At 31.5% G+C, this 22,701-nt stretch overlaps 2 protein-coding genes across 13 annotated transcripts in view; one reads left to right on the top strand and one right to left on the bottom strand.

Moving 5' to 3' along the window:
• Positions 1–22,701, bottom strand: part of Flo2 (flotillin-2) — a 704,941-nt gene that overhangs the window by 376,827 nt on the left and 305,413 nt on the right. The window lies entirely within an intron of this gene.
• LOC148277739 (uncharacterized) overlaps positions 1,693–22,701 on the top strand; it is a 122,689-nt gene continuing 101,680 nt past the window's right edge. The window contains exons 1-2 of one of the 12 annotated variants that reach the window (XM_088232459.1): positions 1,693–1,760; positions 11,342–11,545. The gene's annotated coding sequence lies outside the window, so the exon portion shown is untranslated. Of the gene's footprint in view, positions 1,873–10,920; positions 11,546–22,701 lie in introns of all 12 variants that reach the window. The other 11 variants (XM_088232461.1, XM_088232458.1, XM_088232467.1 and 8 more) reach the window with 11 other exon arrangements.

Below are 22,701 nucleotides of genomic sequence, written 5' to 3'. Positions count from 1 at the left end.
AAGCGCCTTTAATGAATTTTGTATTTTAGTTAAAAGTTTAAAATGATTTAAAAATTTGTTTGAAATTGACTAAATTAAAATTAAACCATAAAACAAAATCGTGTTTTTATTTTTCCCACACATATTTTGTTATTCCTTAGAATCTATATGTTTAATCATTGTAGGCAAAAGCTTAATATTATTTCATTACAAAAGTGGTAAAGCTGATGACATTGACATCGGAGAGACGGCGATAGACAGAGACGGCGAAAGCTCCCTAACCTCGGTTAATATTATCTGAAGCAAGTTCAAGCACTCCCCCACCACCCACCCACCGGCCCCTCACCAAGTCAACTTACAACCCACACACAGAGAGATTAGCGGTAAATGCGACGACCAAACGTTAAATCTAACAGATGGGACAGCTGATATTTTTTATGCAGTTTATTACACATTCTGGTAGATGGGGTCGGAGTGGGACTTAAACACATATTTTTTTGAGTACTAATGTTGTATTAATTTTTTTATTATTATTATCTTGTTATTCTCAACTTTACTGTGTTATATTTATATTTAGTAAATAAGATTTTCTCATGGTTATTGTTATCTCTTATTTTGAAATGTTATGTTTCTTTTTAACTTTTTGTTTTTTGTATTATATGCTTACTAATTTTTTTAGTTTTAATTATCCTACTATTTCATACTATGTACTCCAAGATTATTGTGCACTGCTATGATTATTTCTGTAAATTATTATTTTTTGTGAAAGGTTCTTCGAACCGTTGATGTATAAATAAATAAATAAATATATCGTAATCAATTGTAATAAAAAAATAACTAACTTCACTAAATATAAATAACACCTAAGTATTTTGTGACGTTACTATATTTATTCTTTCCAGCATTAAACCTTAAAAACCTTCAATTTTGATGCCTCACGGGTTTACTTTACGGAGCGTTGATGTCTCTCGCATACGTATACATATTTTTTAAGAAAAACGTATTATGAAATTTATTGTCCATTGTTCAGCATTCTAAGGTTGGTTGATAGGTCTTGATTAGGATGATGAGAAGTTTTAAATAGGTCGATGCTAGGTTTTCGTCTTGGACAGGGTGGTGCTAGAAATAGAGCGAATTTATGAACGATGATTTTATTTTAAGCTTAATATGTTTGAATTATTAAGCAGGTGGAGGGGTGGTAACGGTTCTAGTTCTCCCGATCGGACTTGTTTCTTCCAGTTAACTAACAAGCTAATGAACTAACATACCCTATCGCCGTCAGACTTGGGTAAATAAGATAAAGGGTGACAGACGAATTGACTGTATTTACTGAGGTTTCTCTGACGGCGATAGAAGCATTGACAGCAGTTAATGAAAATTATATTTTAAAAACCGCGAATATTTTGTAAACAAAGAATTTTTAAGAAAAAAAAATACTGTTCATTACAGCTAAAAAAATGTTTTTGCAATGCGCGGGTCTGAAAAGAAGCAAAACTACCTTTAAAACGGATCAGAGTAAGTGGGTGGGCTTTCAATGTTTAGCATTCTACAGTTTGTGTATCCTCGTGCAATATTGTGTAAAACCACAAATAATTCAAAACTGATGCATTACAAACTATTTTTTCTTTTTTAAGAGTACTAAATAATGCACAAAGCATGGTCACATATGTAAGCAACTCTCCGGAATTAAACGGCAAATATAATAATACCAACATATTGGTGAGTCTAACACTTTCATTGTACGGCGACGAACGAGCACGTGGCTCCATACTTAGCGAGCGGTTAGTGCCATTACAGTATTTTCACCAAAAAACAATTATAGTATAAATAATTATCTTAATTAACAGTGAATTCGGGGAACGCGAAATCAAAAACTGAAATAAAAGTTAAAAAGTGACCGAATTTTGTATCATTATTTTTGTTTACAAGTGGCGTTTAATCTATTAATAGCGTTGTTTATTCATATTATTGTCAGGAAGTTAATTAGTGAAATAATATATTTTTTTTTTACTTTTAACTAATATTTTTTTTACAATATTTGAGTTTGTCCAAATGTTCGTAGACAAAATACTCGATCTCACCCCCTCGGGAGTCATTAAGATTAACAAATTACAACAGGGATGGAGAATACCTTAAATAAGGGAATATGTAAGTCTAGGCATTTACAGGGCTTATGACCTGTCGTTGGCTGGTTTAAGTGGCCACTTTATACACTGTGTAACACTCACCATTTTGTCTATGTTTAAACATCCATATTTCTTCAAGACTTCCATCTGTTGATTTTCTTCAATCTGGTGAATGTTACACAGTGTGTAAAGTGGCCACTTAAACCAGCCAATGACATGTCATAAGCCCTATAAATGCCTTGACCTTTATATTCCCTTATTTAAGGTATTCTCCATCCCTGTTGTAATTCGTTAATATTTTTTTAGTTGTTAGTTTTTTAATGACTTTCATAAGTCTATTTTATTTAATAACGCCCTCACAAGGCAAAACCACTATCACAAAATAGAAGGCAGTACAAGAAACAATAAATTACTATTAAATATATTATATTTATTACAAATAAAACACCGTACTTATTTCTTATTTATTTACTTACGGACTTCAGTCTTATGTATTTGTAACTTAAATTCTTTCGAAACGTATATTTTCTAAATTATTAAGTAAAGATTTAGTATTATCTTTGCTGCGTTTAAAAATTATAATGCAAAAATTGTAAGAAATATTGGATTCGTGTGTCCTTTTATTTATTACATATATTATATTAATTTTTAACTTTAAAGTTAAAATATATATGCACTTTGGGAGACTTATTGCTTAAAGCAATAGCTTCTAGCTAAAAAATAAAAGACTGGTCAAAAAAAAATTAACGAAATTTGCGAAAATAAAATATTTGTTTTCAAATAACAGGCAGATAGAGCGTGTACATAAACTTATTTAAAAAAATGCTTCAGTTATACACATTATATGATGAGAAATGTGGGACCAGGTAATGAGGTCGGAAGGAGACAGGAAGAAGATCCAGAAAAGAAAAGGATTAAAAGTATGTAGGGAAGTTATGGTTCTAAAAATACCAATGTTTCATGCGTTTTTTTAACGTGAGCAAGGAAGGTGCGCTATATTCATAATATGTAGATTGCTAATTCCAAAGCTCGGCACCCTGAACAGCGAAGGAATTGCCGAAGAACGATGTGGTATGGTGGAAGAATGGAAAGTGTTCTTTACTGAGAAGAGTGATGTGATACAAAGTGATCAGAAAGGTAAATTAAATTCTAAACCAGACATTTTGGTGCGCTAAGGTTGTGAAGAATATTATAAAGAAGTGAAAGATTGAAAGTATAAGCACTGATCAAAACAAACCCACTTAAATTTGGCGCGAAAGGATGATAAATGGTCATGTTTTTCGAGATTGAAAATAAAGCATTTTTTTATTATTAATAAATACAGTTACATAATATTTTTTTTGTCTATTGTAGTCTACTTTTATTTATTTGGTTAATGTTATAACTGTAACATTAACAAAAAAAGACTGGCTCTTGCGCTTGGAGAGTGACTGTTAGTTATTTAGAAATTTTAAGTTACATAATTTCGAATATACACGATAAAAAATAATCAAAATTATATATCAGATAAATACATAAAATAATAGTTAGCCGGGATAGGTTAGAATAGGCTGTGTCAAGTTTAATAATAAATTATTTTTTTTACTAATAAAGTTGAGTTAGGGATAAAGTTAATAAAAAAAAACGAATTTTTAAAATTATTAAACTTAATCCAACCTATTCTAATTCTAACTTTACCTAACTTCACATAACGAAATAAATTTAAAAATAAAACACTTATAACTTTTGTATTAAAATTAAAAAGGCAAAGCGGCGTTCAATCATTTCGTTAAGCATTCATTCTGTCATTCTAATGTAGATTGTAGATTTCGCCGTCAATATAATATATTATCTACGTGGGTACGCTTCAATTTATGACAAGTGCTTTGACAAATCTGCTGTCTCATTGTAGAGAAATTATTATTAAAATTACAGAGCACAAGATTGTAAAAACATACTCTTTTATATGAATTGAATTTCTCGCTAGTTCAGTCGCTAACAAAACGTACAAATTTATTTATGTAAATCAATCCGTAATACATTAAAAACTAAAACGTAATGATACGTAATTAATAAAAATGTTTATACCACGTGACATGAGAAATCATACATATTAAAACTAGATTAATGTTTGTGCATTTTCGTTTTTGGTATGAATATATTTATTCTGTGTCCGGGCGGATGAAGAATACAGAAATATTGGTTTTAAATGTGGTTTCTTACTGCAAAATTTCAATCATGTTTTAATTAGTTTTAATTATGTTTGTTTTGTTAGTTATGTTTGCTGTGTTACTATAGTGTTAAGTCTTTATTTTGTGTATTTGTATACGTTTATTTATTTATTCATATTTTATTTTTACAAACTATAAACAATAATAAAAGTAATGTGACCCCACTGGGGTTACCCGATAGACAGTTAGAAATTTAGCCCCCATTTACACATTTTAAAAATTGACAAATAAATTTAGTGTATTAAAAAATAATAATAATATGAATAATAAAAAGGAGTAAGATTACAACACGCCTTGCAGCTACTAAGCGCATAGACGATTGGAATTCTAGACCCTGTTTACAAAATTTAGGTATTTTAAAGTTGATATATGAAAGCTAGATAACCAATCATCGTGCAGCTACAAAGCGCATGGACGAGAGTAATTCCAGCAAAGTTAAAACAATATCAATAAATTTATAAAAAATAGAGTATAGTAGTAAATCGGTCAAGTGTTCATGCCAAGAAGTAAACAATAAAAAACTAAATAAATCAAACACTGTTTCAACTCCATGGTGAACAAAGGGAGATAGATGTCCGAAGAGAAGCTTTTGAGTGGAAGTAGGTTATAGATTTTAATAGCATAATACACAAAATCCCTTTGCCCGAAAGTGGTATTAGTTTGTATTTGTTTAAGTTGTCTTTGTGTTAAGGATCTAGTGATTATAATTTTTACTTACGAGAGTTTTAAATTTATTAGAACATATAATTTATTTTTTATTTCCTAATAACGATCCGGATACTTAGCGATTCGGATGACAAGTTCGAAAAGCGGAGTTTTACTTTAAATATTTAGTTATCAGTAATCACGTCGTCACAAGATAGCTCGTTTTGCCGACTGTGAAGCTGCCCGTTATCTGTCATTGAAAACATCTACGGACTGCGCACGCTTACGCGCAGTGTTCAACCCCAGAAACTGCCCCGATTAAAACAGTTAATAAAATAGCCCAAGATCAGGCGAAGGTTTTATTGGTAAAGAAATATCTCAACATGTTTTACCATTTTATGACCCATGTATTAGAGCTTTATTTCCTTGTAAATTTCACGGCTTGTACACACAGACAAAGTTATGAATACAATGTACCGACCGCATTGAGACGCGGTGATCTTTATTATCAATAATTAATTATTTACAAGCATGCGCTAAAACAGAATTAAATACACAACTCGGGTTTAATATGTTTTCTACAGAAGTAAACTAATAATTTGATAAGATTATGGGTTTACAAGAATCAAAGTAGCGTATAGAGATACTATACATTTTATGTTCTGGTGCGGCGCATTCAAACGCATACAAAGTGATTTAGAGTTTTTATTAATCACTCATTCGTGTATCGGCCATATAACGGGCATGCAATAACCATAGAATTGAACGATCAACGTGTATAAAATGGCGTGCGACTTTTTAATAATATTTCATTAGAAACCCTGTCCAATGAAACTTGTAACAAAATCACGTTTAGAACTAGCGATAGACCAAAAAATCATGTGTTTAATCGCGTCAAGCTACCGTTAAAAGAGGTGGAATGAGATTCAACGCTATGTGTGATATTCAACTGAATTAATTACCTTAATGAAATTGACTAAATTTTCTTTAAGGTGGAAATAAATTTTAAAATTAATTCTTTATTTATAATTTTTAAAATCCGTTAGGATTATATAAACATGTCATAATGTTAAATCATGTAACGTCTCGTGTTCCAACTCTAATGTATGGGAGCGAAGTATGGAATTGGAAAAATAATGATAAAAGTAGGTTGAATGCTGTCGAAATGCGATCCCTCGGGCGAATGTGTGGTAAAACGATGTATGATAGGTGCACAAATGTCGAGATCCGTGAAGTGTGTAAGGCTGAGACATGCATTATTGACAGAATTAAGAAAGGGGTGCCGCGTTGGTTTGGACATGTAGAGCGAATGGACAGCGAAAGAACGGCTAAAAGGATCTACGATGCAAATGTTGATGGATGCAGAAAACGAGGAAGACCGAGAAAGACATGGCACGATCAAGTCCATCAAATACTTGAAGATGGACATGTCAAAAGTAGGAATAATCGGCGTGCGTGCATAAGAAGATGTATGAATGTAGAGGAAGCGAGGTCTGTATGCCAAGATAGAGTGTTATGGCGTTCTATCCTCTCTGCCTACCCCTACGGGGAAACGGCGTGATGGTTTGTTGTTGTTGTTGCATGTAACGTCTCGTCTAGTTAGTATAGTCATCGCGTGATTTTTATGTTAGCGTTTATTTTAATTCGTCTCCGATACAAATTTTTAAGTAGTCAGGTAAATAAGTCATTGTAGTGTAAAGTCCCTTGTATAGTATTTTTGACTGTCCTGCATTTGTCCATGCTTTTTCAAATAAGATAGTGATGCTGTCTGGTATTATATTTGGGTACATATTCGAATTGCCTAACAAAGAAACAATTATAAATCCTTTTTTAATTTAAAAAAAAAATTAAACTATTTATTGATAATTCTTGGTGGAATTTTATTGGAATGATTAAATAACTTATATTTACATATAAGATTTTTAATTAAAAAATACTTGGTACACTTAACCTAATCTTCACCAGTCTGAAGATGCCTATTAGAGGGTAAAAGCGCTAATTGGTCAAATAAATAAGTGGAAGTGTACCAAGTATTTTTAAATTAATAACTTATATGTAAATATAAGTTATTACATCATTTCAATTATAAATCCTTTATCGTACGCGTCTCTACGAATAAGCAACTTCAGCCCTACGGGACATTAGATAGAAAAAATGTTTTTCTTTCGCGCGGTAAAAATTAGAGCATTAAATTGTACGGCAAATTTTCTTGAAAATGTTCGAAAAAAAACTTTGAGCGACGCGACGTCACTAGTTTATACGAATCAACCAATGATAAGAGAGTTATGAAAGATTTCCGGTTTACGTAAAGTCAACGGACTGATTGGCAAAACTGACCGAGAAGAAGCGGAAGAAAGCTTGAGACGAAGTTATTTCAGACATACAAAATTTCAAAAAATCATAGCGACGATAATTCGACACATAAAATAATAAAAACCTCCGAACTCCTTATTTGAGGTCCAAGTATGATCCCGAGGAGGTCAATAAAAAAACATTTGTTCAATAATTTTTATTCAAACGTATATCGTGTTAACGAAGAGTTAATTAAACGATACATATTTCCAAAGTAACATACAACAAACAATTCTTTAGTGTGAGTCGATATCGTGTCTGAAGACATTTTAACTGTCTTTTTACAGACTTTATGGTTTTAATAATGAATATTTATCGAACAACATGCTCAATATCAATTAGTCAACAATATAACCGATTAAATTATTTTGATTAATTACACGCGTAAAAACAAGCTAGTAATATTCGTTTTCGGGATCCCCTACAGGGAGTTTCCATGAAATCGCGACATTAATTTGAAACAAAGAAAACTTTTTGCCAAAACAATACAACAGCCTTCGCGATTTAGTGGTTAAGACGCTTAACTCACGCACGGAAGGTTCCGGGTTAGATTCCCGGTGAGAACACAAAAATTAAAATGTGATTTTTCTCAAGCCTGTGTGTTCTGCGCTATAATTCAGCACTGTAATTCGGCGTCCTGGCCTGTTGTGGTGCAAATTTAAAAAAAATCAGGAATAAAAATAATAATTATAGTTTTGAGTTTATGGTTCCTCGTCTGAAGATTCCTAAGACGATATTCCATTATTTATTGAGTAAAGGCTCAGATGAGTGAATCTTTGCCGTAAATATTATTATAAAATTAGTATAAATTAATCGAGTTACTATTGACCATATACCGGAGCATCCGTACGCATTTTGTGGAAAAAAAGACGAAATATGACCAGACCAGTCTGACGATGTCGGTCACGACGAAACCCGGTCACTGGTAAAAAATTATAAATGAAAGCGGAATAAAACAATGTACTTATTTTAATTATTAAAATGAAAATGCAGTTCCACCAAGAAATGTCAGTAGAAAAACAAAATCTATTAAACGAGAATACTTTTTTCTTACATTCACATATTACAACAGAGATGAAAAACTTTTTAGAGAAGGGAATATAGAAGTCTAGGCATCCACAAGGTTTATTACCTGTCATTTAATCATTTCATTCCGTTCTTCATTCATTCGTTGTCATTTTCAGGCACTTAATTGTGTCGATGCATAACATTGATTTGGGTACCTGGACACTCAAATATTGTTTTTTTTCAATATTTCCTATGGTAAGTACCTAAAGTCTGCCTCGTGGTGTAATGGTCAGCGCATTAGCCTACCATGCAAGAGGTATCGAGTTCGATTCCCGAAATGGTTGATATGAAATATTTAAAAAGGTGTTTTCACACTAGAATATTTCATAGTCCCTAGACCGGTACCTGCAGCGTAAGACTGATCATATACATAAATGATATTGTCGAAACATTAAAATATTCAAAAATAAGACTCTTTGCAGACGATGCCTTAATATATATATCGGGAGAAAATTATAAAACAATTATGGACAGACTAAATCATGATCTAAATGGTGTATCACTGTGGCTAAAAATTAATAAATTAAAATTAAATGTTAACAAAACTAAATATATGAATATAGGAAACAAAAAAATAGAAATTACACCATCAATTGTAATAGAAAATGAAAAACTTAATGAAGTCACTGAAATTAAATATTTAGGTGTAATGTTGGATTCAAAACTTACATTTCACCAAAACGCTAAGATGGTAATAAATAAGATTGCAAAAAAAATATCAATTTTGGGAAGGATCAGAAGATTTATTGATAAGGACTCCTGCAAAACTATTTACAAAGCAATTATTGAACCACACGTTAACTACTGTAGTAGCATTTTATTTTTATCAAACAAAGAAAACATAAATAAACTAACTGTATTACAAAATAAAGCCTTTAGAATCATTTTGAAAAAAAACAGATATACGAGGGTAAAGTCGATGGTAAATGAAATGAAATTATTAACATATAAACAAAGAATATTTTACAATACAATGATATTTGTTCATAAAATTATAAACTCTAATAAAAAAACAGAATTTTGGAAAAAAATTGATCGGAACCACCATGAACACGATCACAATACTAGAGAAAAGAACAAAATTAGACTTCCATTTAGGAAAAAGGCAAAGTCACAAAATTCAATTTTATTTAAAGCAATTAAAAAGTATTACGAAATGGAAAAAAATATTTATGATGAAAAAAACATATCAAAATTTAAAATAATAGTCAAGACATATGTGATAAACAATTTATAAATTAAATATATTTGTAATGTTATTATTAGAACACACATAACAATATGTATGATATGTGTGCCCTACTTTAAGATTTAAATAAATAAATAAAATCATGATCATCTTACCTTTGCGTAACAAAAATGATCAAGATACTCTGCGATTGGTGTAGCATTGCAGTGCCCTAAGCACCACTAGATGCGAAAAGGGAATGATGATGATGATGAAGTACAGAATACAAAATATTTTTTATTTGCACAAGAATTAATTCAGGTTTGAAAAGGTGCAATAATGAGTAGACATATCGTTCTATTTATTTAATTTTGGGATTTATCCCGAAATGATTTTTAAACAAGTGACCTATCCACCGTTGATTCTTATTGGGTATATTTTTTACACGGTACTGTGTGGAACGTATGTCCGTGTAAAAAGAGGTCCCGGTGTATATACTCGTAATACGATATTGACAAATGATTAATGATGGCTTTTCCAATATAACTTAACCTTTCACGGTGGTCAATTCATCACCATTGGTCTATCACTCATCATCGTCATTAAGTCCCAAGATTGATTTCTAAATCAACAGTAAAATCAATAAGTAAACCAAACATCGTAAAGAGTGTTAATATTGGATGATAATTCTTTTTAAGAGAGATATAGATTATTCCGTGATTAGGCGGGTGAAAAATACAGTTCGATGTGTGAAATAGAACCAGAAACCTAAACTAGTGTTTTTGACTTGGTAGCTACTCTCAGTTAAAAACCACGAAAAAAACAATCGAGTTCAGATTATCTGGCTCGTAATGTAGCAGTCAGTGCGTTCGTCCACCATAATTGAGGTCCCAGGCTTGATTCATGAAGAAGTTGACAAGAAATATTGAAGAAAAAGTTGAGGAAAAATTGATGTTCGTAGTATATGCTATGGCTCGAGATTTTAAAACCTACTTAAAAATTGAAAATATTTTTGAAAATTGTTAATCTATTTAATGGCGGCCTCCGTGGTGTAGTGGTCAAGACGCTTAACTCATAAAAAGAATTTTCCGGGTTAGATTCCCAGTGAGAAAAAAAAACTGAGATGTGTTCTAATCATCGGGAATTATACTTATGTAACTTGAATTACTCGTGTCACTATTTATAATATGAAATATTGAAAGAAAACTTACTGACAGATAAATGCTCGTGTAAAATTTCTAATAAAAAATTTAAAAAATAGGCTGATCTGAGATGAAACTTGTGTAACATGCGTTTTAAATCATTTTCTGATTTGTCACTATGGTTGCATCGTCTGCGTAGCATGTAATATTAACGACCATATTTCCCTTAGTCCTAGATTTACCACTACCACTATTCTTGAAAGCGTTTTTATTCAATTATTTTGTTTGTGTAAAAAAAGTTTATTGTTAGTTATAAACCAAAAAACTTTTTTATGTTAATACATACGGGAACAAGTGTAACGTACCATGGTAACCGCGCACCGCGCCCGTGCCGTGGCGTAAAACGCTCGCCACCGTGGCCAAGCACTTTTCAACCAGATTCAACCAGCGCAGCGGTCCCCCGAAGATGCGGATTATTTTGTTATATAAAACGTCATACTCACATAAAATTAAAATAGGTGTTTCATCATATACATAAACCAGTCATTATCAAAGTGGTAAATATCGTAACGTACACAAACGTATCAAATAAATAAATTGAAAATATATAAGTGATTTTTACATAAGTACACTTATATTTAACTTCATAAGGAAAAGTTGCAAGCGGCTCTGTTGGATAAGACTCAATTATTGTGTTTTTATGGACAGTCAATACGAACAGACATATAAACTTAGTGCGTCGGAGCAATTTTGGAATATCAAAATTAGCTTGTGACAATATGGACTATTCGTGAAACAAAACAGTGGTTTAAAAGAAAAGGTGACGGAGCTTTGCAGAGGACCAAGAGTTTTCAGGTAAGTTATTTATAACCTTTTTTACCAACATGTAATTCACTTCAAATGTTTAATAACAAACTAAATGCAAATTAAATTGGTAATATTATTATTGATGTGGTACTTTTAACAATATATTGACAGTCACATGTCAATATATCTATGAAAACTCAAAGTAGGTAAATAATAATATTGTTGATTTTAGAAGAAACAGATTTCCATGGGTTCAACACTAGAGATAAAGATATGCTAGTTGTTCCCACTACTAAACTGTAAAAGAATAATGATTCTTTTGCCTCAAACTGCATACGAATCTACAATAAGGTACCTCTTGAAAATCAGGCTTTGCCAAGAAAATAAATTCGTCAAGCACAGCCTGTTTGGAAAGAGCTACTATAGAGTCGAAGAATATTTGCAGGGCAAGATAGCTCGGTATTAGATTTGTGATTATTAATTTTGGTTTTTTGATCTAAATTGTGTTGTTAATTCAAATTTATTAGTTTGATAGGCTTAATTTACTAAATATTGATTTATATTTTAAAGTTATAATTTTACTGACGATAATAAGAAATTTGATGAATCCTATATAAATAATAGTTTTAATACTTTCAATTTCAAAATAAATATTTAAAGCGCTTGCTTCGCAATTTTGCTTGTTAAATAATTTAATTATTCGCCCTTGCAGTCATATTTTGGTGGACATTTACAAATACGGTTAATAACTCACTATCAGATAATGGGAATTATATTTACTTTAATTGAATGTAATAGGTATACTTTTACAATTTCACTGCAATCAGGACCTGATTTTTTTATTTTTTTATTTACTTATAAGTTATTTATTACACCTTATTTGAGACATAAGTCCCAACTTCATGGGACTAAAAGTCCTGTGTTGAGTTGGGATGAGCAATTAGTTGACACAGACACATGATTATATCATCAGAAGAATGATATAGAATCAGAAACATAACAAAAATAAGAAAACAAAATAAATTTCACATCAATATGGTAAAAAGTAGACTCAAACATTCGGAAAATCATCAAGGAGTTTTTTACTCAAATACCTGCCCCGAAAGAAAATGCAATCCTTTACACATTCGGTATGATAAAAAAAAGATATCTCTGAGCAAAAGACGTACGGGTTTTGGGTATGACAAAATACGTGCTCTGGGAAAACCTCGTACGAACATTTTGCTGAGACCTCTCTTTATCGTTCGACCAGAAGTATGTAAGTGCTTCTTTTAGGTACAGTTTTCTTATATCCAGCACCTTCGTGTATTAGAACAACTTTTCTGATACCTAGTTAATAATACCTTGAATTAAGCAGTGCTAATTGCATTATTATTGAATTAACATTTTGGTGACTTGAGTGAAGGGCGACGAAGATATTTTTTTCAAAATAATGAATTTTTATTATTAAATCATACAATTTTTTGTACTCCCAGAAGTTAATAATAATAAATAAAATTAATTTTATTTGATTTATATACATATTATACTCTAATGTGGATGATTTTTTAATAACTGAATTCAATACAAAAACACAGGTTTTGCTAGCATTTGTTCAAACGCAATATTAACTAAAATGTTTAAATGAAGATATAAATATTTTTTTAAAAATAAACCTCTTACTTAGCGTTTTATAATTTCAATTTTTTTAAAAACGCACCCACACACACTTACCCTCACACGAACATATACAGACATTCACATAAACACACATGAATACAAACGTCGCACACATATAAGTATGTGCGTACATTGTGTAAATATATATTTCACATTAAAGTAAAATGTCTTCCTCGGCACGGATTTCCCCAGTGAGGAAAACATTGTTAATTCAATTATATAACGTGTTATTTTGAAGCATTAAGGAAATAACTAAATCAGGGCCCTCTGGTCGATAAAATAAAACGGGAGTGAAGATTAATGGCAAAATTTTCAATGGAGAAATTTCGCGGAGATTCTGTTTGGTCGTAAAAGTGACGATAAATGCTAATAATGTAATCATTTGCACGTCCAATTATTCAGTAATGATGCGTTTTGGAGAAGCCAACGAGTATTTGGGATTTCTAACTGTCAGTGGGAAAGATTAATGTCCCCCGATGGAAAATATCATAACTACAACACTAAAGCAACAGTTCAACGTACATTATGATATATCATATCGTCGGTTGCAAGGCAAAGCCTCTTATCTGCCTGTAAAAAATGTATCTTCGTTCGTTCAAATTCGTTAACCTCATTCGTTCAAATCATTCGGTTATTGGCATTGCGCGGGAGCGCACGCTAGTTAAAAAACCAGCGTAATTACGATTTTTAATTCATTTTGCTATCTTCACCTTGTGTCATATCACGTGTTTCCTGACGTTGGCAATCCCTTCTATAAAGATCTCGCTGTCTTGCGCCGCCCGGAACAACTCTTCCGCACATCTCATTTCGGTCCAGACTCTTATGTTGCGCAGCCAAGACATTTGCCTTCCGCCAGGTCCACGTTGTCCCTTAATCTTGCCCATCAGAATAAGTTGGAGGATTTTAAACTTGTCTCCGCGCAGGATGTGACTCAGATAGGAGATTTAACGGACCTTTATAAATACATTATTTTATATTATTTATTTATTTAAACACTTTATATACAGTTTGTACATATACAGTTTACATACAAATGCATCAGTGGCAAATGGTGATTTTATTTACGGGTAAGCTATAAAAAAAACATATATTTGTCCTACATAGGAGGTACATAATATAATGTAAGTAATATATACTATAAATTGATATTTTCCTGTGGCTCTGTGTGATACAATAACTCTCGTCCATGAAATCAACTCAAACTATGTTACTTCGTGATATATTATATTATATATCTTATTATCCATTACTTAATATATAATTCATTAAAAAATGAATAAAAAGTACCACTTTAAAATCAGTCGATATTAGAAATTCAATTTAAATGTCAACTGGACGAATTGTTCTAGTAATTAATAGTGCTAAAAACAGCAATGTCTTGCAATATGACGCATAAAAGTAAATATGGTCATATGTCAAAAGTACCATCTCAAAGAAAAATAGGCCTTAAGAAACAATGTTTGAAATACTGTTTTCCAAATCAAGACTCATCAAATAATTTATGTAATCTGCATGTGTGAGAAATGCTTAATGCATCTAGGAGAAAAAACCCGCACTGGGGTTAAGACATTCAAAATAAAGTATACTTATTTGTATGAAAAAATAAGCTGGAATAATCGGCTAGTTTCTTGGCTCACCGCAAGCGCTGGGCGCACTTTATTTAAATTTATATTTATTTATTTTAGTCATAATATTAGAATATCTATTGAAATAGTATTTTTATTGATTTGAAATAAGTAAGTAATTTTATCAATGAGATTATATTTATCTGTAAATTATTTCATATAAAGGCTTTTATTAGAGAAGGTAAAATAGAAGTAAAGGCATCGACAGGGCTTATGACCGGTCATTGGTTGGTTTAAGTGGCCACTTTAAATACACAATGGTGAATTTTACACAGTGTGTAAAATGTTATGTTATATGTTAAACGTTTCAATTAAATTTATTTATTTATTTGACTTTGACTGTAAAGCGCCCTCGAGATATTATATTACGAAAATGTCGCTATATAAGTTATCCATAATAATGACAGTAATAATTGACAATTTTGCCTACGTTTAAACATGCACATTTCCTTAACTCTTCCATCTGTTGGCTTTCGTGAAGTGAAGGAGATGAACCTTTATCATGTTGATTAGATTCATCCGGCTGCACCAATTCACCTACTAGGCCAAGCTAGCTACTAGCAGCTTAAACCAGCCAATGGCAGGGCATAAGCCCTGTAAATGCCTAGACTTCCATACTCCCTTCTCAAAAATGTTTTCCCTTTCTGTTGAAACAAATGCAATTAATTAAATGATGGCCAAATACTGACTTTTTTTATTTCAAAGCGCAAGCTTATTTACATAAACAACATTTCACAGAGTTAAAAATAATAGGCCAAAATAGATTTCCAAAGATTGAATTTAATCGTATAATTATTAAAATTAAATACACTCGATTACGCAATGGCAAATAAAATCAACGTTTAATTTAACAAAATTGTAAATAAGTTCAATGAAATGCGTGAAATACAAAGAAATGAAATCTACAGTGTGGCGCAGACGAGGAGTCATGATATTTAAAAAAAATGGAATTAATTTGAAAAAAAAATTATTGCACGTTACACTTGATTTATATCGAACATTGCGTTCTCAAAAGGCGCGAAACAGGGATGTGTAATGTCACCATGGTTGTTGAATCTACGCATGGACAACTGTATGAATGAGGTAGAATAAATATATCTTTATTTTACATTTAAAAAAAAAAACACATTTACAAAACGGCGTTTACAGCGAAAGAATATATCATATAATCCTCTCTTATATACGTTGAATTTTCTTAAAATTAGTGATAAAAGAATAATAGCTGATCCGGTTTTTTAAAAATAAAGTTGTGTATAATCTTTTTAATGTTGAATCAAACACTGATTTGAGTCTAGGTACTGAAAAATTGCTTTTATTTTTACAAATATAGAAAGCTTTATTAATTATCTCACAATACATACATGTATGTCAATAAATACTAACTTTGTTATAAATTTTTCCGAAATTCAAATATAATTACCTAAATTCCCCATTACCTATTAAACGCTTAGCTTTGTCCTTAAATATTGGTTTTTCTCTCAATTATAATTAATGTACATGCTACAATTCATAAGATTATTTTTATTTTTTACTTAAGTACCTTGAATTATATAACAATATGTTCATAACATTCAATCCATCTAATCTTCACATTCGTTTGAAAACGCCCCAACAAGGCGAACGATTGTCACGAAATTTTTGTTTTTATATTTGTAAAAATAAAATAAAGTGTTCAGTAGACTCAAATCAGCGTTTGATTTTTTATATTACAAGTTTAAATATGGAGTTCTACAGAATAAACACCAAATCAATCCATTAATATATCTAAGTCAAATTCGCACATAAAATCTCTGTCCCCTGTCCCCTAGAATTTGCTCTCTCGGGAACAAACACATAAATGACCAAAAAATAGATGTATTTGCTAAAACTTTATAAAATTTCAAGAACCAACTATTCCTTAATTTTTAAATAATACTCAAGTTTCTAGTATTTTCATTTGTTTTTTGTATATTTTTTCATTTAAAAATATAGTTTTATATTTTAAAATTGTTTATAACCTATGCATACGTAAAAGCCCCTTGGGCTTTAACTCTTCAAATACTGTGGTAAATAATCCCTTAGCGCGCGGTGATGCAACATTGTGTTACCACCACTAGTGAAGAACGGAATATTCTAAAGTTCAGACATTTAAAGAAGAAAAAAATAGACATACTGTTTAAGAATTTCTATTCCATAATTTAGTCAATTTAACATAATACTTTAGCTCTGTTAAAGCAAAATAAACTAAAAATCTTGAATACGCCGCTCATATTACGCACGTGCGTCCCCCATCATTGTTATTAACCGACTGTTTTACACAACATCCGCCGTAGAATGGCGTCTTTGGGTTCCTTGTTACGAGTTCTATCTTCGTGATGTGTTGCTGTATTGGCGGACATTCATTCTTCGCATGGCAGCATAGTTAGACAAATTTTAATTTCCAAATCCGGTGTACAAATATCTATTTGAAGATTACTAAAAATACGAAATCATCATTTTTTTTTTTAATTAAGAGAGGTATATATATATATATATATATGGATATATATGGATAATTTATAAAGCGCCATTTTTGTGAAAATCACCCCAAGGGCGCTGTACAATTAATAAATATCCCAGTACGTCTTGCAGCTACAGAGCGCATGGACGGTTGGGATTCTAGTTCCTCGTTTTCAATTAAGATCAATCAAAAATTATAACAGATAGGAGCTAGATTACAGGACGTCTTGCAGCTACAGAGCGCATAGACAGTTAGAAATTTAGCCCCCATTTATACATTTTAAAAATTGACAAATAAATTTAGTGTATTAAAAAATAATAATAATATGAATAATAAAAAGGAGTAAGATTACAACACGCGTTGCAGCTACTAAGCGAATAGACGATTGGAATTCTAGACCCCATTTACAAAATTTAGGTATTTTAAAGTTGATATATGAAAGCTAGAGAACCACTCAACGTGCAGCTACAAAGCGCATGGACGAGAGGAATTCCAGCAAAGTTAAAACAATATCAATAAATTTATAAAAAATAGAGTATTGTAGTAAATTGGTCAAGTGTTCATGCCAAGAAGTAAGCAATAAAAAACTAAATAAATCAAACACTGTTTCAACTCCATGGTTAACAAAGGGAGATAGATGTCCGAAGAGAAGCTTTTGTAGACAGTAAGTAGATATCGTCGCCATGTGGCTCGCTGGCTGGTAGATAGTTTCTGGAAACGCATGTGTGTAGTACTATTATGCCTTTTGTTCCCATGACTTGGTGTCCTATGGTGGTGATATATCAAGTCTTGTATCCTATGTCGACTAGTTTGACATCACAGCCAAACAAGAGTTAATAAATTAGTTAATTTAATAAAATAATTAACTTACAGTGACGTCGGAAGCTTGCGAAGCTCTGACCCCTAGCACCAAACAGTAACAATAAAATAATTAAACCTAATTAAAACTTTGCGTCGCCCTGCGTCCGACAAAAAGGCGGGCATAACGTTCGCCTCGTAATATGTTTCAGTAATCGACGATTTGCGCTCTGCTGTTTCAGATAAGTCGGCTTTAATATTGTAATTATGTACAGCGGTAATTTTTGTAATATCTAGTAACGTACACTTAGCGCATATATGTGTAAATAAATTTACAGTCCGCAATAAGGAAAAGCAACCGATTAATGGCGGTAAATTGCACAAAATTGGTGTAGCAAGACACACAAAGGTGATTGTAAAAAATCGTGTTTCACGAAAAATAAGATGATTAAAAAATAAATATTACGTGGGCTACCAAACTGCAGATATGTATATACGTTTATGTACTTGTGAGAGGTATGGTGAGCGGTGATTGCGGGGTGGTCCGCTGTCATTCGAGTGAACATAAAAATATTTGAGCGAGTGACCGTGGATCGCCTTGCTGTCGCTTCTTGCTGTGCTGCCTGCGGGTGAGATACCCTACCGATACCACATCATACAGATACAACTTGCATCTATCTTGGTACGGGTTTACCTACATAGATAGATGCAACAAAAAACTTATATTAGGAAATGCACATAGCACATTGTTCTCTACTATTAGGGATTATATATAAATATTGTTGTAATGAACACATTGAATTAAAATTATTTTTGCTTAGTAATTATGATTTTTTTTTTTAAATGACTTATATCGATAAACATAAGACAAAGCAAATTGTCTTTGAGGTTATTGACGGCAAAATAAGTGAAATACAAAATAAATTAAATAAATATTTTAATCGCGTAAGAAACAAACATTTTAGAGAAGGAGATATGGAAGTCTAGGCATTTACATGGCTTCTGACATGTTCCCCATTTTACCTCTGTTTAAACATTCATGTTTCTTCAACTCTTTCATCTGTTGGTTTTGGTGAAGTAAAATAATATGGAAGCCTAGGCATTTACAGGGCTTCTGACCTGTCATAAGCTGCCATTTTAAAAACAGCGTAACTTTCACCATTTTACCTCTGTTTAAACATTCACGTTTCTTTAACTTTTTCACCTGTTGATTTAAGTGAAGTGAAAGAGCGTGTAAGTGTGTAAGGTTGAGACATGCATTATCGACAGAATCAAGAAATGGGTGCTGCGTTGGTTTGGACATGTAGAACGAATGGACAGCGAAAGAACGACTAAAAGGATTTACGAAGCGAATGTTGATGGATGCAAAAAACAAGGAAGACCGAGAAAGACATGGCACGATCAAGTCCACCAAATACTTGAAGATGGACATGTCAAAAGTAGGAATAATCGGCGTACGTGCATGAGAAGATGTATGAATGTAGAGGAAGCAAGGTCTGTATGCCAAGATAGAGTCTTATGGCGTTCTATCCTCTCTGCCTACCCCTACGGGGAAACGGCGTGATGGTTTGTTGTTGTTGTTATACTACCTATGGGCTTTTACATTTATTTATTTCACATGAAACTTTTTATTTTTTACTTTCTATAAGAACACGTCACTGGGCATAACCCGTGTCAAGGCATTCATTTAAATTATTTTTTATCTTATGTTTTAGTTACAGTAGTTAAAACGTATTTATAATAACATATATACATACACACATAAATATATGCATAGATGTACACATACATATATAAATAAATAGTAAAGTCAATTATAATAATAGCGAAAAATCATAAAAGTAGTTATTTAATACGCACAGGAACTGTGCAGATATTGAGCCGAGAAGCATGCCACCGTCGCGGGCTATTTGGCTCCTTTACACCGGCCAGCTGCCGGTCCTCCAACATCCGCACAAATACCTATATCCATATAATGTTCAATAAGGCATGTTTAAAATCATATGAAGTATCTCCCTCAGCACGGGACACCTCAGTAAACGAACATTTTCTTTAATGTAAAAAAAGTTATAGATAAATTGTAAAATAAATAAGCCTAGATTTCTACATTCCATTCTTTAAAACATTCTTTATATCTGTTGTACCTAAAGTGTAAACTTGAATAACTTCCTGGGAGGTGAAATCGAGTCCAAGTCTATAAAAATTTGGACAAACTCAAAATATTCTTGAGTAATTATTTCATCAATTTTCTTGATGAGCACAAGTGTAAGAGATTTTGATTTGTGATCTTATCTAGAAATCGATGCATAAATCCATCATTTCGGAACGATAAATTGCGTTTTCTATAGAACCATTATGTTTTTTATAAAAAAAGTCATTTATTTCGTAGTCAGAAACGATAATTTATCTGAAAGATCGGTAGTCAGCAAAAAGTTTTGCGTTTAAACAAAAAAAAAAGTTTAAATTCATTACATTTTAAATCATGCGAGACATCCCAGACAACTTACTTTCAAAACATGTTAAATAATAGTAATGAGGAAGATCCGTACAATAGAAAATCGTGTATAAAATATGTATTCGCGCAATAAAAATTACAGCGTTTTGTACGGCGAAGTTTCTCAAAAATGTGTAAAAAAATTCATAAAAACAATGTTGATCAAAATTAACAACATTAAACGACGTCACCGATTCTCCGAAATAAAACCAATGACGGTGTTGTGATAAATTTCCGGCTACCGGGGAGCCAGCCTACCAATCAGGATAACTCACCGTAGAGTACTTCAGACGTCCCGGGTACAGTAATTTAAAAATCACAAAACTCTATTTACCTCTATTTTTTTTACTTTATTTTATTTATTTATTTACTAACATACACGGCACGCAGTGCCTTTTACCTTAAAAAGATACATTTTGAAAATAATATAAACATTTCAATAATGTGATGTAAAAAACTTAAAAATTAAATATAAAAAAAATATTTTACATAAATACTATATATACCACACAGCATTTTATTATAAAAACATATTTAGATATAAAAAAAATAATTTAACAATGTGTGCAAATAAAATTTCAAAAGAAAAATAATTTATTTTTCTTTAAAAAGTACAAAATATAAGTATATTAAATACAATAAAATTATTTTGTTTCAAAAAATAATAATTAATAAAATAGTAATAATAGTGATAATTAAAATAATTTTAAAAATAAGTATACACGTAGATATGGTACACAATAGTACCCATACAAAAGTAAACATAGAAAGCACTATAATCTAAAAAATGTAAATTACCGTACATCATCTTTGAAATGATTAAATAGAGTTAATTTATATAAGCTATACTCTAGTTTATAATCATTGAAAAAAAATGCATGCAACAAAAAAAAGTACTACCGAAACACAGGAAATTCCTAGCTAGTCAGGACCTGAAACAAAAAGCCCGTGTGCATTTATAAAACAGTGAAATAAATAAATTAAAAAAATGTTGGTGTAACACCGCAATACAACACAGTTTTAATAAACGTCGAGACAATTCGAGATCTTGGGATACTTTTTTATAACAAACTTAAATTCAACCATTACATTGACCACATTTCAAAGATAGCGATCAAAATCTGTGGATTTATTTTGCGAATATCTAAGCCATTCAAAGGCCCAAAAATTTCAATTACTATGTATAAATCATTTGTTCGTAGTTTGCTTGAATTTAATTCTACGATATGGTCTCCTAATTATAATATTCATAGAACGCGGATTGAATCGGTGCAACGTAAATTTTAAAATCGTTGTAATTTAGAATCGGACCAAATTCTTTTATAATCAACTATTATGATCGTCTAGAGTTCTTACACATCTTTAGTTTAGAATCCAGAAGGATTTTGGCTGGTTTGATATTCTTGCACAAATTAATATCGAACTGTAAATATGCCCATGATATCCTTACTCAGATAAACCTTAATGTACCTCGTTGTAACTTGCGTACCAATCCTGTCTTCGCTGTGGGAAATTATAAAACTAACATAGGATTCTTTTCACCTCTGCCAAGGATCCTCAGAACAGTGAACGAAATCTCACTAAACGGTTCTGTCGATGTGTTCCTACAGCAAGGGCAGGCATTAAAGAAGCAAGCGGTGTTGTCTCTCCAGACTTGCGATGTCACACTTGCCATTTCCGCCTATATTATGCTATATATACACCTTTTGCTAATTATACACTTTGTTAATTTAAGTCGATTTTAAGAATGTTTAGGTTAAGTATTACTCATTGATGTCAATCTATTAGGGCTGTTGATTGGCTTAAAAAAAATATTTCACTGCCCTTGGACTGGTACCTGAAGAGTAAAACTGATTGCCTTGTAACAAAAAATATCTAGATACGCTGCGGTTGCCAATATAGTGCCCTATGCACCACTGGGTGCGGATAAAATTTTTATTAATTTTTTTATTAATAAATTTCATAAAAGGTACATGTTTTTTTAAAAATTATATACATATCTACTTAAGAGGATGATTAATTCGTATTATTCACACAAATGGTGCATCATTTTTAAAAGTGACTAACTCTTTTGCTTGGAGAGTGACTAACACTGAGTTGTTTATTTATAAGAGTTTATATTATTTTAAATACGAGTACATGAGAAAAA

Source organism: Micrasema longulum, unplaced genomic scaffold (assembly GCF_059751315.1).
Source record: "Micrasema longulum isolate JH-2025_06_02 unplaced genomic scaffold, ASM5975131v1 h1tg000987l, whole genome shotgun sequence".
NCBI lineage: Eukaryota > Metazoa > Arthropoda > Insecta > Trichoptera > Brachycentridae > Micrasema > Micrasema longulum.
This window is presented reverse-complemented; position numbering and strand designations above follow the sequence as displayed.